General features: G+C 38.2%; 1 long non-coding RNA gene across 1 annotated transcript; it reads right to left on the bottom strand.

Annotated features, from left to right (window-relative positions):
• Positions 1-14,110: 14,110 nt before the first annotated feature.
• On the bottom strand, positions 14,111-16,900 carry LOC309847821. The gene is made up of 3 exons (XR_014302644.1): positions 16,758-16,900; positions 16,413-16,448; positions 14,111-14,978 (listed from the first exon to the last, which is right to left on the bottom strand). It is a non-coding gene; the product is annotated as an uncharacterized lncRNA (long non-coding RNA).
• Positions 16,901-18,101: the final 1,201 nt, after the last annotated feature.

Here is an 18,101-nt window from a genome sequence, read left to right as displayed (position 1 = left end):
CTCACTTGTGTTTTTTGTGAAAGGCTGCATCCTTTGGGGCTCTGCCTGTCAGCATCTTTACCCATCCATTTTTTTTTCTGCTGCACTTTACCTCACCCCACAAAATAATAAGACAGGTTAAATATCTGTTCAATATCCCTTCTATCAGTAAAGAGAAATAGTCTCCTGTAAAAGATGTTAAATTCCCTGGTTATCCTTAGTGTTGCTCTAATCTGTACACTACAGAGCCTCATGTGGCTATTTAAATTCAAATTCGATACAGCACAATACAGTAGAATACTTCAGTTCTTCACTTGCAATTAGCCAGATTTCAAGGGCTCAACAGTTGCCTGGCACTAGTGACCACCATAACAGACAACATGAAATATTTCCATCTTTTTAGAAAGTTCTATAAGATAGCACTGGTACAGAGGATCAATGGAGTAAAGATGCCAAGTGGAAAACCATTTCTTTCTTTCCCTTTTTTTTTCTTCTTTAGAAAGCCATTTCAAATTGTAGTTGGCCTTTTGTAGCAACATGGACGGGACTGGAAGAGATTATGCTGAGTGAAATAAGTCAAGAAGAGAGTCAATTATCATATGGTTTCACTTATTTGTGGAGCATAACAAATATCATGGAGGACAAGGGGTGTTAGAGAGGAGAAGGGCGTTGGGGTAAATTGGAAGGGGAGGGGAATCATGAGAGACTATGGACTCTGAAAAACAATATGAGGGGATTGAAGTGGCAGGGGGATGGGAGGTTGGGGTACTAGGTGGTGGGTATTATAGAGGGCACGGATTGCATGGAGCACTGGGTGTGGTGAAAAAATAATGAATACTGTTTTTCTGAAAATAAATAAATTAATTGAAAAAAAAAAAACAAATTGTAGTTGGCTACAGCTATCATTTTTAGGCCAGTTTAAGAATTCCAACTGAGTATAACTAAAAGGATTTTGTTGTTATTGTTGTTATTTAATAGCTCATGTTTTTCTATCTGTGAAAAACACACTATTGGATAGACAACCAGAGAGTAATGATCTAAAAGTTATATAGTCCTAGGTTTAGTTCAGATATCACCACTCTACCAGCAAAATGCCCTTCTTAATCTCTGAGTGTAGACTCTTTTGTATAAAATGAGACAATTTTTCTGTCTACTGTGCTATTTTCATCACCAATAGGCAGGGATTGTGAGCACAGCAGGTGCTCAATACATGCTCATTGAGCTAAATATGATGTAATCTACATGGATTCCCTTTGTAACTTTAATCTGTTCTTCAGTACATCAGTATGTAACTAGATGGAGGATTTTACTCACCAAAATTTGAGTGAAGTTGCCCTTGTCAGTATGAAACTTGGGGAGAAGATGTCTAGAGAGGATTTTCGAAAGTTTTAAGGAAATTACAACAATTTAGTAAATTTTTGAAAGCCTTCTGAGTCAGAATGATGTGATTTCAATGTTTTGACTGTACCTGGCTTCAAAACAAGAGTAAGCAGGCCTCATTTTACTGGGGTGGCAATCATATGAGAGATTAAAAATAGATAATGAAAATCAGTTTCTTAGGATCCATTAAATCGTAATCATCTCCTCTTTAATCCTTTGTTCCCCACAACGCTCACTACCTCAAAGTCTTTACTGCAGCCAGAGTTTTGGGAGAGCTTAGAGAGAGCACAAAACCTCTAGAAGCCACTTTTTCTTAATAGGTATCATTTATAAAGCTGCATCTTTTTACAGACATTCACAGAACAAAGTGCTGCAGACCACTGACCAATATACCCACCAAGAGTCAGATTTTTGTCAAGCAGCATCCGAATTAGTAGGGAAGAAACAGATGTATGTTTGTTAATAGGGAAGAAATAGATGTATGTGCAGAATTCCAGCTGAAGGAACACAGAAGTCAGGCCATATTGGCAGCTTGGTGGAATGGTTGGGTTACTCTGGGAAGACTTTCTGGAAAGAAAGACTGAATGTTCAAAACAGATTAGCACCCTGACAGATTGGGAATGGTTGGAGGATCTTTGTGGCCAAAAGACCATGAGGATTATATTGTTTCTTGCGTTTCTCTGTAAAGCCAGAGCCCAGATGTGCTGAGCTCCAAGGGCCAGCTCGCCAGGCACATGGCCCAGTCTCAGCTCTATTTTTACTTCACAGAAGGATGAAAGTCTGCACTCTGCATTCACTCAGCACAGAGGAGCTGGCTTGGTGCTTTGTTGTTCATTGCATGCTATATTCCTTTAGGTGGTTTCACATATACTCAAATTCATAGGACAGATATCGTGGGCCAATATTCATTTGCACGTTTTTCAAGTTCTATGTGTGACTCAACATCCCAGAGGATGGACTTGAGGTGGTGAAATGGCCCTAGTTATTTCTTTTCCAAGTTTGACTTCTGTATCTTATCTTCTTTGAATTTAATGAGAGTTGAATATATGTGGAGAGATTTGGGAGATCTTCCCTTTTTTTAGTCTAATATTGCTTTTCTATTATTACTGATATTTTCAAAATGTACTCTAAAGGAGGTGGAAAATATACTCTTCCGAATGCTGACTTGATGCAGATCCGATGTAAATTCAATGTAAAGAATGAGTTAATATCATTCCAAATCCCTTCACTGTCACTTTCTTTTTTTTTCCTTTTTTAGGATAATCACTTAGGATAGTGAATCCAGATATGAGCTCCTTCAAGCTGTCACAAGCTCTTTTGCAGAGAGTGGGTAACATTTCCAGCCCTCCTCCCTTCTATCCTAAGCATGGTACTTCCTTCAGCTCTTTAAGATGCACAGGCTGATGGTGGCCATGGTCACATAAGTGATAAGTCAGCCTTGAATCCTAAGAGTTGCCTCACCCTCCTTTTCTGAAACACATACAAACGTGGCTCACTCTGAGAGACCAAATGGTCCAGGCCAAGGACACCAGAGGGGCAGGGTGTCCAGAGGCCTAGGTTGAGGTTGCCAGCAACTAGCATGTGTGCTTAGCAAGACTTTTCCCTCCTTTATTTTCATCAACTACAAAGAGATGGATCTAGATTAGGTAATTGCTCAGGCTCTGCCAGCTCTACCACTGCTTAAATCCACCAAGCCCGGAGAACATTAAGGCAAATAACAGTAGGGAAGACAGAACTCATAAAAAACTGCATCTGTATGAATGTAAGAAAATTCCAAGCAGCAGACTTTAGACTTCTCAGTTTATACTTCTCATCTGGTTTCGAAAGAAGCCAAGAAGTAAAAGATGTAAGAGAACACTTGCTCAAAAGTACTCCTTCTAATGAATTCCTTTAAAAAATGTCCTAAGTGCTGCTCCAGAAAGAAGAGGTTTATTCTTTCCCATATCTCCTGATTCTAGGAAGTTTCTCTGTTCTCTCTGCTGCTGAATATTCGATAATGTATTTGAGTTATTATATGAGATTATGATTATTATAGAGTTATTTTCAGATATTCTTTTAGTTAAAAACGCTTAGACATTCTTAACTATGATTTTTAAATGCTAATTTTAGATATTTGTGTGTTTGTGTGTATGTGTATCCACAACTTGGAACTTAAAGTGTATATCAACAGGAGAATGAATCCATTTCCCAAAAAAGTGAAATTTCAGAAATTTATCTATTGTATAAGTAAAGTCCACCAATATACTTTTTGGTCTCCTCCCAAGTTCCACACTGAGTTTCTGCACTTCCTCATCTTCGCACGCCCTTCTTTCCCTCCTCTGCCCCAGCAATGCACGTACCAACAGCTGCTAACCCACTTCTTGGCTTCTGGTCCTCACAGAATTCCTATAGAATCTTAGGTATTCATACATAACTTTTCATTCATTCAGTTAATCCAAAGAATATTTTCTATGCCTGATACTTTGTTAAGTAGTGAAGATGCAACAGTAAATAAGAGAGTTCAAGCTGCCCCACAGAACTGTGGGAGAAGTGAACATGAAACCAATAGGAGCAAGTACTTTTTTACAATTCAAGCTACACAGAAGTCAGGGTGTCTCAGGAACACAGACTGGGGAACAGTAACAAATGGGTGAATGTATGGGAGGAATGTCAGGGAAGAGCTTTCAGAGGTAACGACATTTCCTTAGGCTTAATGGAGGACAAGGAGTTGTTCAGTGAGGATGAAGTAGGGTGGGCATGGGAGTGGGGAGAATGAATCTCCCAAAGTCTCATATCAACAGCAAATTTAGCTCTAGGGCCTCCAGTTTCTAATCTGCATCAGCATCTCTACAAAGACTGTATCTCCTCAAGACACATTACAATCTTTTAGCATAGAGCAATGTTAATTCACATACAGAAAAAGTGCTTCAAGTTAATAGTACTTATCTACAGGGGTTGTATTAGAAATGCTATAATTTCCCCCTTTGTGCCTTTCCATATTTTTCATATTCTCTATAATGATCATATAATACCTTTATAACTTTTAAAATAGTCAAATTTTTTTTAAAAAGGATCAATAGGAAAATGATGTGTACATAATGGGGTTGATTTAGAGTAAAAAAACCTCTTTCAAAAAAAATTTAAAAAAACACAACAAAAAACCTTTTTCATGTAAGTTGGTTGGCATAATAATTGGGACAGCTGAAGTTCTCAAATGTTTGTTCCCTTTTCTCTTATTTATCTCCTAATTCCCAGTACTGGGCATGGTGCCTAGCATATTGCCTAATAAATATTTGTTGAATGAATCCATAAGCAAAACATCTAGAATTACAGGTTTTGATTATGAGAATGATGACCATAGTAGTTAGCATCTGTAAAAAGACTTCAAAAATGACAAATATTTTAGGGGCAGCAGCTCTTACTCAGCCTGACAATGACATGCAATTAAGAAAGCCCAGCTGACCATCTGAGGTCAAACCTTTGAACCTTTGAACTTGCTCTAATTATTCCCTGGTCCTATACCAATGAAGTAACTAAGCACAGTCAGCTGTGATATCTGAATAAAACAATTCAATAGGAAGAATATTATCTTTTATGAAAAAACTCCTGATCATAATGTTTGTGTTACAAACTGAAACCTAAGAGAATAAACCCTGGTTGGTTGGCTTGCATGGTATAAATAATCATATTTTTCATAATGGCTGTGGGAAGCCATTAGCAAATTATAATTTCAGGGTTTCATACCAATCATGAAGTGATCACTTCATGATTGGTATGAGTTTCATAACTCATCATTCAAGATGAGTTAGTTGTAGCAAAATGCATCTTTTTGGCTTTAGGGACTGCAGTCCACTTTTGTCACATCAAAGGAGGGCGACATAAAGGTGAATTGGAATCCCAAAGCTTTCATCCACTTTTGATCCCAAGCTAACCTAGGCTTTCATCAAAAGTACATAAATCCTTTTACATGATGATATCAAGAGTTTGTAGCATGATCAATGAGTTGCTTCACTGTAGAGGAGGAAACTTCACCTTCCTTCTACCCTTTCTGACTCTTTTCCTCCTACTCTGTGAGAATGACATGAAATCTCACAACATCTCCATGGATTTCTACTGTGTTCTACCTGGTGTACTTCCTCTCAGGTTACCAACTACCCAGCAGACACTCCACTTTTGTGGAAAATGTTCCATCAAGCTATTCATGACTTCCTCCCACTCTTGTGCTTCTGGATGTCCACATGGAAATGGATGTTTTATCATGATTGGCACACTTCTCTATCTCATCCTACGTCATCTCTCCCAGAGAGATATTTAAAATCGAATGTTTTTAAAAATTTGAACATGCTCATGTGTAGGGCTACTAGCATATGGAGTCCTTATTAACTCCACATCAACTTCTTGTTGAAAGGAGAATAATTCAACATAACAGCTAATATTTAAAAAAACTCTTCTCCTCAAAACAATATTATGGGTAACAGAAAATTTGCTAACAGTATAGATTTAATTTGGAAATCCCAAAATGTCCTGGAAAATGGTCAAATTTTCTCAGTTCTAGAATATGTCAGATTTGTTTTTTGATTATCTATATGGGCACAGAAAATTAAATGTTATGGAAAACTATATGAAAAATACTTTACTTCAGCAAAGAATCCTACTAGAGTGAAGGCTTAACTTAATGGCTAGGTTGAGACAATAATGTGGAAATCTGATGTCTAGTCATGGAATTTATGACAGTCCTAAACACTTCTGAGCCTAAATTTTCCCTATATGTAGAAAGGGGGAAAAAAATAACCTCCAGCCAGTCCCAGAGTCTTAATGAAATATTCTGTAACTTCAGTTTTTATTTTTTCCAAAGATTTTATTATTTATTAATTAATTTATTTACTTATTTATTTAACACAGAGAGAAAGACAGTGAGAGAAGGAATACAATCAGGGGGAGTGAGAGAGGAAGAAGCAGGCTTCCCACTGAGCAGGAAGCCTGATGTGGGGTTTAATCCCAGGACCCTGGGATCATGACCTGAGCTGAGGGCAGACGCTTAATGACTGAGCCACCTAGGTGCCCCTATAGCTTCAATTTAAAGACAAATTTTCGAGGTTTCTTTATCAACATCCGAGTTGATGTTCAAACATATGATTTTAAAGCGAAGTGAAATATTGAAGTTATCTGTCTTCAGATAACTTCATAGTTGCTATTGCAAAATATGATTGCTTAGTGGTGCCTGGGTGGCTCAGTAGGTTAAAGCCTCTCACCTTTGGCTCAGGTCATGATCCCAGTGTCCTGGGATCAAGGGCCGTATCTGGCTCTCTGCTAGGCAAGGAGCCTGCTTCCCCTCCCTACAGCCCTCCCCCACTTGCCTACTCATGATCTGTCTGTCAAATAAATAAATAAACTATTTGAAGAAAAAAAATGATTGTTTAATCTATAGTTCATGGTTAGAAGTTGATACAAATCTTGCAAACCACACTGAGTTCATTCTAGATGAAATCATGCAGTAATCATGAACTCCTGTATTATCTGTCACTATCTCATGAGTCAATGTACAGCTTTGCTCTAAGATGTACAAGTCTACATGATTTGAGAAGAAAAGATCATTTGGAATGAGGAAAAATGAAGTGAAACACAACTGCTATCTTAGACATTGAAAATAGGTCTTCCCAGATTCTTTAAGATATTTTGTATCTTCTTATCCACATCTTCCATTCTTTCTGGACCCAAAACATTGTCTGTAGAGTGACAAAAGTCCTCCAACCTATGTATTAAAGCTTCTCTTGGAAGCTTTAATACATACATACATAGAGAGAGAGAGAGAGAGAGAAATCTGTGAGGGAGAGCAAATGAAATGACAGTACCTTGAAGTAGCAATTGCTAATTCCAAGCTACACTAAGTTTGGCAGGTCATAAGGGGCATCTGTCTGCTATGTAGACAAGAAAACTAGACCAGAAAGGTCAGAACAAAACACGGTCATCTTTTCACTATTTTGGCACTTTGATGAATGAATTGCATTCTCCTTCTTCTCCATGAACTCACGGCTAATGCTGAACTCCTCATCTTGACAACTGACCCAAAGAAAATATGAAGCCACTTTCAATTATGGATGGGTCCTCGGGAATCTGCCTTTTCAGGGTCTTCATCTGCCTAAATTCCCCATAGCACAGTGCACTGTAACCAAGGCAAATTTCCTGGGGTTCCCAAAGTTTTGCCCAGTACAGGTGTCCCCTGCTTTTCAAACATTTGCATTATGCCATTTCGTTTTTATGAAAGACCTACATTTGTACCTGTTTTGCTAACTGAATGAAATCCAAGGAGGTTTATTGTTTTTATAAAAATAGATAAAAAGTGAAAATAGGGTTTAATGTTCATGTGGCAATGAGCCAATACAGGGGCAACGTGTGCCCTGAACAGTGCCAGTGACCTCACCAAGCTCCTTTCCCAGGAACTACACTCAGTGGCTTGATGCTAAGATACAGAGCTTTGAACTGTGTGAGCATCTCTGCTTTATCTTGATATTTTATGCATCTGTTGGCAAGTTTTGTCCTAAGGTAACAGAAAAGCCTGAGAGAGGTTATTTTCTTGGTCTAGGAATGCTCAAAATTTTTTCCTTAAAAAAATGATGGTAATTGCTTCTTTCCTTTATGCCAAGTGTTTCCAGGAACACTATCCTTCCAGATGGGGGTAGGAGGAACCTGTAGATACCTGACCTGAGGTTGCAGTATGTTCTTTCAAATATTTTGCTGAGGAGGTGTCATTCTTTTTCTCCTGAAGTGCAGTTCTTGGGACTAATCAGATTAGTGTTTCCAACTACCTGCTCCTTGTTGGGTCAAAAGATTATCAAGAAATGTGTGACTTCTACATTGGTTTCTTGTGTTTTTCTGTCTTTGAACTTGAGGAAAGTTGACCTTGGATGATCACAAAAATCAACCAACCAACTAAAACCACAGTCCCTGACAGGAAATTCTGCATTTTTCTCAAAGTATGTAAAAAGCATAATTTGGTAAAAACAATAAAAGGTTATGGATAACTCAGATTTTCAGAGGTAAATATAACAATTAACCTTTGGCCATCACTTCTTGGAAATTTTCAGGAGAAGTAGTTATGCTCCTAAAAGTCTGTATGCTTGCCTTTTATTTTTTCTAACTTACAGAATTTTTGTCAGTTCTGGTCACTGGGTTAAACCTTTTCCTTCCAGGTGTTTACACTGCCTACTATTAGAAAGATAGTGTTTTTCACATTGGGCACTATGCAGCTCCAGGGGTCTGAGAAAGTGTTTTAGGGGCCATTATGGAGTGGGGGGGGTGGGCAAATCCTGAGTGTGTCAGGAACCAAATTACCTTGTTCCTATGACCTGGATATTTGTTGGCTCTTTCGTTCTTTTGTTTTAAACAATGGACCTCTGTGTAAAACTTTGTTTGGAGAGAAGAGTACTTTGAAAAGAGTTGGAAGATCTCTGAACTTCATATCCAAAAATCTATGTATAGTTTAACATACACCATGAGATTCTAAGAGATACAGTAATAGGGAGTAAAACTAGTGAGATTCTTAATGGATGACTACAGAAAGTATAAATCCCTCTTTACTATGATTAGCTTTAAGAGATTTAAAATTGTTCTGACAAACTGACAAAATTCTGAATACCACTCTCAATTTCCATATAATCCTGTCCTGATAAGGACTGATAAGAAAAACTCAGCAGTGGTGTGTAAACACACTTTGAATAGTGCTAGGTCAGGAGATTTGAAATTGATGGGAGTGGATTTTTCAAATTTCTATGCAGAACTGTCCTTGAAACTACAAATATGGCTAAAAATGAACCCCTGAAGAAGAGAGAGAATGGGAAAGGAGAAAAGGTTCTTCATAGTCTATTTTATGTAAAGGAATAAAGGGGAAATTTTGTCCAATAGCAGTCATCCCATGCTTTATGTAACAGAAATATCCCAACCAAAAAGGTCATATAACTGATTTTTATAAAGTAGGTTGTATGCATATTCATCAGAAAACTCAAGGATTTAACTGTAGTTCAGATAAAGTTGAAAGATTTTGTTTTCTCCTCTGCAGAATGGGAGGTTATATTAATGTTTGTTCCAATGTTTATGTTTTGTGCTTTTTGCCTTCAAAGCGTACTCCATGCCTGGATATTGTCATGAAGCAGAGAAATCTCTCTGGTAGAAGAACTTGGCCTGCCTTTTCTGGCACTTGCTATTACAATTCTTTGCAACAACTCCCACACCTTAGTGCTCATCTTTTTTTTCTTTTCTCCTGTTGTTTAGAATGTCTAGTAGGGCCACTAGTATTGTCATATTTTGGCAGGCGATGCCATTGACTAATGTGTATGGAAAATACTCATGAGTTAGGTCATGCACAATGGGCAGCTTAGTAATTCATGCTTCGGAAGTTCAAAGCTATTTAGACAAAAATGTGTATTTTTGTCTTCTGGTAGTCTTGGTTGCTGAGCAGAAGGTTATAGTCAGCAGGTTTAGAAAACATATTTTTGGAGCTTTCTACAGTTAGTAATGTCAATAGCTCTAGCAGCAATTCTTTGTGAGCTGAAGCTTGTCACTTAGGACCTGTCCATTTAGAAGTAAAAGCGTATTGGTAGAGACCACATCCTGCTTTCTTGATAGAGGTATCAACTTCTATCAGATATAAAAAAAATGTTTCTTTCATATTATGTATAAATAGGTGGTAAGAATAATTAGCACTACCATTGGTTTTTTGTTTACTTGTTTTTTCCCACTGCAACAAGTATTATAATGGTTTTACAGGAAGAGAAGATTTCTGACTCCTTCCTCAATGTTACATGGAGACATATTTCACAGGTGGGTCCAAGAAGGAAGGATCTTGGGGTGTCTGGGTGGCTCAATCAGTTAAGCATCTGACTCTCGATTTCAGATCAGGTCATGATTTCAAGGTTGTGGGATAAAGCCCTGTGTGGATCCCCATATTGGTCTCTGCACTGGGCATGGAGGCTGCTTAGGATTCTCTCTCTTCCTTTCTAAAAAAAGAGAGAGAGAGAAAGAGGAAGAACTAGAATAGAATCATAGGCTATTTTCTTAAATGGATCTGCACCAGCCAGGCTGAGTTTCCAACAGCATTGATCAGCTCCGTGCTTTGGGTTGCTCGTAGCTAGCATCTGCCCTGATTGGCTGCTGCTTATGTCATTCCAGTTGTTCAGGGTTTTGAATACCAGCTCTGGGTATGCAGTTACCATCTGAGAGCTAAACTGGTAAACCATAACACACAAATGAATGCAATCTTCAAGACAATTTTCGCAAAGACCCGAAGGAGTTCCCACAAATGTGGACATAAAAGCACCCAAATGCAAGGTGTAGACAGAAGGAAACAGGCCAAGGAATGTGATGGAAACCAAGAACGCCTACATCCAGACAATTATATTTATAAATTGTGGCTAAATGGGAATGAGACGGTGTTTGTCCAGTGACCTAGCTAACAGTCTCACTACAGCTATGTCCCTTTGAAGTTCATGTGGGACATAGGCATGTGAACTTTTCTGTGAACTTTTATCCCACATTCCAATGGGTGGCCTGCTGAACCAGGCTGAGTATGCAGAGACCTCCCTGTGATACATTTAAGGAAGACCTACTTTTCTCATTTTCTTTTGGGCTCAGACCAAAACCTCTGCCTTCTCCACTGTACCATGCTGATGGTAAGGGAAAGCAGTACAAAAGCCTGCCATGGAAAATGGAAGCACAGCCTGCATATTCCTAAAGGCTACAGGACACTGGCCTATCTCAACTGCCCACCCTATGCTGTCTCAGGGCATGTAGGCCCCAGCCAGGAGCTACTTCTGATCATCACTTGTACCAAGTATGGAGAGGAAAGATGGACTCCCAATAAAGAAAAAAATGGGGGAAAGGTACCACACCCTCAGTCTGGTGGCTGAATAAAAGTCTCTCTTGACATGTCCAGATGTGTGTGCACTGGGGTGTGCAAAGTCAGACCAAGAGGAGATGAAACCGGGATCCTGGAGCTCCCCCTGGAGGCTAATTGTATTTTGCCCTGACTGAAAAAGGAAACTGGTATTAGAAGGCTGATAGCTGGTAAGACATAAAGTAAAAACAAATCAGCAGTATTCTGTATGCGCTATCCAGGAAAGAAAGAGATGCTAAATTTAGAACAGAGCTGGGTACGTAAAAGGAAGGAAGTGTAGGTCCAGAATCCTTTATGAACAGTTCCCAAATCCCAAACATAGAAGATGGAAACTGTTTTCTGATTATTTAGCAACAAAATGTGATGTGAATTGACATGAAACAATTTATAGTCTTCATTTATCTCAAGGTCGCTATTTTTTTTGTTACAGATTTATTCATGTGTTTGATCATGAGATGCTACCCCTAATTTTAGTAGGGGTGTTATAATGCACATGACATGAACTGTTTCCTTCTCTAAAATCTTAAAAGTTATGAAATCTGAACTATAGCTGGCCCCATCAGCTAAGGGCCTGTGGACCTGTGTATCATAACACTTGATACTCGGTGGAGCTCAATCTCAACTCAGCCACTCACACACCATGTAACATTGAACAAATGATTTACTGGATCTATGGTTTTGTTTTTTTAGTAAGATGAGGATATTACTAGTTTAGGTATTAAATGAAGTCATGCGCAGTGTTCATTCAGCACAATGCCTGGAAATGGTAAACATATAATAATATTCATGTTTATTATCTTACTTGATCCAAGGGGGCATACCACATCTTTCTTTGATTCATAATCACCAAGGAGTCATCTGCCTATCAGCTACCAGGCCCCCTCTTACCAGGAAGTGGAAACTTAGATAATGAATGTGAATTTGGGATCTCTGATGATTTGTTGTACAATAATAATTTTGTTCCCTAAATCCAATCTCAACTTCTTCACTATCTAAAAAAATAAAATAGAAATTAGAGGGATGCTTGGGTGGCTCAGTTGGCTGAACGTCTGCCTTCGGCTCAGGTCATGATTCCAGGGTCCTGGGATCGAGTCCCGCATCAGGCTTCTTGCTCAGTGGAGAGTTTGCTTGTCCCTCTTCCTGTGCCTCTACCTTCTGCTCGTGCTCTGTCCCTTCGTCTTTCTCTCTCTCTCACTCTGTGCATCTCAAATAAAAAAAATCTTAAAAAAATATTTTTATTTAAAAATAAAATCTTTAAAAAAATAGAAATTAGTGATAGACTCACTTCTGAGATATACCTATATGTCTACAACCTTTCTGGTTGCAGGCAGGTTTTAGTTAAAGACACCCAAGAGTCTTTTGTAGTGGTGTAGATTGAGACAAAGGAACTGAGAGAATGAATTTTTTAAAATATATATATATATATATACATATTCCACATATGAGTGAAATCATATGGTATCTGTCTTTCTCTGACTGACTTATTTTCATTTAACATTATACACTCTGGCTCCATCCAAGTTTTTTTTTACAAATGACAAGCTTTCATTCTTTTTGATGGCCGAGTAGTATTCCATTGTGTATATATACCACATCTTCTTTATTCATTCATGAGTTGATGTGTACATTTGGGCTCTTTCTTTAATTCATCTTTGTTGGTAATGCTGTTATAAACATTGGGGTCCCAAAGCAATCTATACATTTAATGCAATCCCTATCAAAATATCACCTGCATTTTTCACAAGAGCTAGAAAAAGCAATCCTAAAAATTTGTATAGAACCACAAAAGACCCCAGGTAACCAAAGCAATCTTGAAAAAGAAAAACAAAGCTGGAGGTATCACAATTCTGGACTTCAAACTATATTACAAAGCTATGGTCTTCAAGACCAGTAAGGTACTGGCACAAAAATATACACATAGATCAATGGAACAGAATACAAAACCTAAAAATGGACCCACAACTATATGGAGAATTAAGTTTTTTGGCTTGAACATTATTATTTTATAAGAGTCTTGACTACTGGTTTGGTTTTGGTTCACAATGTGGCAAAAATCCAATAATCAAGAATAGAATTTTCTAAAATGTTTACATGGAACACAAGCTCTGTGAGAAGTTCTATGAATAAAAGATTTTCCTCAAATTATTTTAAAATAAAACCCTTCTGGGGTGCCTGGGTGGCTCAGTATGTTAAAGCCTCTGCCTTTGGCTCAGATCATGATCTCAGGGTCCTGGGATCAAGCCCCACATCAGGGCTCTCTGTTCAGCACGGAGCCTGCTTCCCTTCCTCTCTCTCTGCCTGCCACTCTGTCTACTTGTGATCTCTGTCAAACAAATAAATAAAATCTTTAAAAAATAAATAAAATAAAACCTTCTTTCAGGGAATATTTATTAACATCCTCAGAATTAGTGTTAGATAGAGTGCCCTTTGGGAAATACTGCTCTAGAGAGTGTCAGCTCTTGGTATGTATTCCAGGAGGCTAATTCTTGGCTACTGGGTGATTCCAAGCATGTTAAAATTTAATTTTTAAAAATAAAATCTTCACTGTCATACAGATATAAAATGAACACATTAAGATTTTATTTAATTTAATTTAATTAATGAAGGAACCAACACAATTTTATTTATTTTTTTAAAAGATTTTATTTATATATTTGACAGAGATCACAAATAGGCAGAGAGGCAGGCAGAGAGAGAGAGAGAGGAGGAAGCCGACTCTCCGCTGAGCAGAGAGCCCGATGCAGGGCTCCCAGGACCCTGAGATCACAACCCGAACTAAAGGCAGAGGCTTTAACCCACTGAGCCACCCAGGTGCCCACCAACACAATTTTAAAACTGATTCAAAGGTGATTCTGAAGAACAGATACACATATATAGATAATCAGCAGTGCTGAAATAAATTTACTAATTGATACAGAACTATTTAATATTAATTGAGCAAATAATACAGTTTAGAATTATCTTTTCTATAGGGCAGAAATAAATTATATATTTGTTAGATACAACTTATTCTTATTTCTTTTCTTTTAATTTAATTTTTTCAGTGTTCCAGGATTCATTGTTTATGCACCACACCTAATACTCCCTGCAATACTCCCTGCCCTCTTTAACACCCACCACCAGGTTCACCTGTCCCCCCACCTCTTCTCCTCTAAAACCCTGTTTGTTTCTCAGTGTGGATCTCTCGTGTTTTGTCCCCCCCTGCAATTCCCCCCAATTCACTTTTCCTTTCCTTCTAATGTCATCCATGTTATTCCTTATGTGCCACAAGTAAGTGAAAGTAAGTGATAATTGATTTTCTCTGCTTGACTTATTTTTATAGAAAAGAATTATTTTCATTGCTCTCAGAGTCTTCAGTTTACAGAGTTGTAAGAGACTTGTCAAAGACAAGGAGGACATCCACGTGGAGTCAGTCCCACTACATAGATAACAATGAGTATTCCACTGAAAGCAGAATGATGTTCTCCTATTCCCATGTCCATGTCCTAATTTCAGAACCTGTGAATATGTTATGTCACATGGAAAAGGAGTGTCAAGATTGCAGATGGAACTGTTTGTTAATCAGATGGTTTTAGGATAATGAAATTGTCCTGAGTTATCCAGGTGGGCCCAAGATAGCTACAAGGTCCTTTAAGGTAAAAAAGGGAGTGAAAGGAGTAGGTCATAATCCGATGTTTGAAGATACTGCATTGCTGCTTTTGAAGTTGGAGGAAGGGTTCACCAGCCATGAAATGCAGAGAGCTACCAGAACCTGCAAAAAGGAAGGAAACAGATTCTCCCCTCTGCCTTCCAGAAGCAATGTAACCCTGATGACACTTAGATTTTGCCCCATTTCAAATTTCAGACTTTCCTAAGTATAAGATGATAAATTTATGTTGTTTTAACCCACTAGGTTTTGGAAATTTGTTACAATGGTTAGAAAAAACCAGTGGGGACATTTAGTAATTTCTGTCCATTTCTAAGTCTTTTACAAAGTTTCCTATTAGGAGAAGTATCGAATTCATAATAAATAAACCCCATAAATGCTTCTTTCAATGCTGACACTTTATTATATGTAATGGTGTGTGATGATACAGATGAGATACTGTAAAAAGAAATAATTCAAAGTACTTGGATTACATTATGAAGAATCTGGAAGTTTTTCAGGCTCTTAATAGAAATGGAAGTTCCTTATTTCTGTTTCAAATCAGTAAACACCAGTCATACGACAAGGCCTATTGAACAAGAACCAGTCAAGGGCTGAACCAGGCCTGGTGTTTCATGCTTTTGCCCAGACTGGGTACCCACATAGTCCTGTTCTGAATTCAGTACCTTCTGCCTATGACCTGATGGAGTTTTTGTACTAGAGCAAATCCCATATTTCTGGAGCATATGAGTTTTTCACTGAAGGGGATTTAACTCAGTGTGAACTTATCAAGAGCTCATTTTGCAAATAGATGAGAAGTTGTCCTAACCATTGCTTGCAGGTTTTGTTCCAACTGGCTTTATGGAGAAGACATGTAGCAGTAGGGTGATCTGTAAATTAGTAGTGGAATATGCCCCTATCATGTTCATTCTCCACCACCAGAAGGTTTATTTGGAAATGACTGCTCTGGATACCAGCTACCTCAAAGATCATGACCCAGAATGCAGATTACTGAATTCAAAGGAAATTCTCTAAGTGCCTGCTCCAACCTCCATCCCCAGGCCTGGGAAGAAACACTGAAAAAGAAAAAATTGCTTTAAAATGCAAAGTGTGTTTGTGTGTTAATGTTAAGAGGGGTGGGGTGGGCTGAGAGAGTTACTAGGTAGGTCTCCTTAAAAAAGGCCAGTGGATAAAGCAATACTATTGCCTTAAAAGAATTTTACTGAGCACAGTCCTAGAATTACAGGGCAGCTAGGCTCAAAAGTGAGCAAAGATTCCCCAACTTGCCACCTCTGATTTATCTTCAAGTTTGGCAGTTGTGAGACTTTGTAATTTCCTTGTGGCTCCAGAGAGCCTTTGATGTTAGCTGGTAGTATCAATTTATTCATTAAATCTGAGAGTTCATCTGGCCAACCAAGGGGACAGAGAGACACCAGGGGATACTCACTGATTTCTGTCTGAGATAAGAGACAGAAGTGGCTACAGCTTCCGGGAATCAACTGAACCACAGATCTTCTTTGAAAGAAAATGATTGTCAGAAACCAGCCAATTTTTACCTACCTGATCCTGGGTCCAGGCTGTGTTAAACTGGAGAACCTGTGAACAGAAAGTACAGGACAGATATTGAGAAGGTGAGATACTCTTATCCTTTGTTCTCCCCAGGGTAGTCAATGCCAAACTGGATTGAAGAAGAAGAAAAAGATGCATTTATATGAACTAGACGGTCTGTGAGGTAATAATTTTGAATTTAACTGAATGAGAGGAAGTTTCTGAAAGTGATGATTAATTTTCTGCCATCATCACAAATAGGAACGTGGAATCGCAAGACTCATGTGAACTTATGAAACAAACTATGTTTTTAAACTCCTGAGTTAGGTGGACAGTTTTAACAAGGAAACACCATACCACTTTCAACAGGATGGAGAAAGTAATCCAAGAGAGAAGTCAGGAGGAAAAGTTATCCCAAGCAAATGAAAGCAATTGAAGCCAACATCAAGAAGTTGATGTGTAGAAAAAGTGACTCAGAGGAAGGGTTGGGTGAGTCTTCTGAAAAAGTAGCAGCAATTGACTCTCTCCTCAAACCCACCGACTCCTGATTGACTGTTTTGCTGATCTCTTTGGGAATTAATTATATAGGAGCCAAAGAAATCTGGAATGTATCACTGGTGATTTTATAGTCCAGAATGCAAGTTGAAGCATTTGGAGAATTTGGACAAGAAAAAAGCCATGGGGGAAGTGAACCATTGGCCACAGAAATGGTTTTAAAGTGTTTTAGATCAGGGCTTCTCATGCCAGAACTTCTGAGCCTTGGCAAAGGATGAAGGGCAGCCCACGATAAAAAAGAAAACTGTGTTTGACAGGAGAATTCCTAACCTGTTCCAAAGGGACTTTATCTGAAATATGAACGAGAATGAGAAAAGAAAAAGCATAGATAAAGCTCTAAAAGTTTGGTGATTAACTGACAGGACGTTGGAGGAACCATAATAAAGTGTAAATACCACAGAAGAAAATCAACAAGTGAATTTATGGTCCTGCCTTACTTTGGATTTCAGTGCATAGAGATTGGGTGCAAACTAATAGAACTTGACACTCAACACAAGGGGGTCAATGCCATTTTGTGAACATCATTATGAAGAGATAAAGGGATGGGGCTTCTGACCAGAACATGTGCTATGGAGAGTGATAAGTCTACTGCTTCAGCTGGTGCAGTCATGCTGGGGAAGAAAGTGGCAGCTCTCAGTCAGATCATATATATTTGTTGAGAACCCAGAAATTTGGATTGTTGGTGTACATCTCAGAGTCTTACACAAGTCCATGAAAATTTATTATAGCTGTTTTGGTGGGGATTGGAGGCAATCAGGGTGTGCACTGGAAGAAAGTAGGTAATTAAAATGTGGCAAATGAAAGCATGGAGCATTATGTAACAGTCAGAGCAGAGTGGAAATAGATATAGCAACATGTATAGAACTAAAAATATGGGGCTGAACAAAAACAGTAAGAAACAGGATGAGATACATAACACAATATCAATTATGTATTAAAAATGCACGCACATAGAAAAATCATACACATTTTGAAATTAATTTATAAACATTATATTTCAAAATATAATTTGAACATTTGTGCATTTACAAACACACACACACACATTCATTTAACATGTAAAGTAATTACCTATGTAGGGTTATTGGGGTATGGTGATTAAAAAATTTGAACAGACTTGTATGATAATATGTCATGAACTAATGA

Source organism: Mustela nivalis (assembly GCF_964662115.1).
Source record: "Mustela nivalis genome assembly, chromosome: 1".
NCBI lineage: Eukaryota > Metazoa > Chordata > Mammalia > Carnivora > Mustelidae > Mustela > Mustela nivalis.
This window is presented reverse-complemented; position numbering and strand designations above follow the sequence as displayed.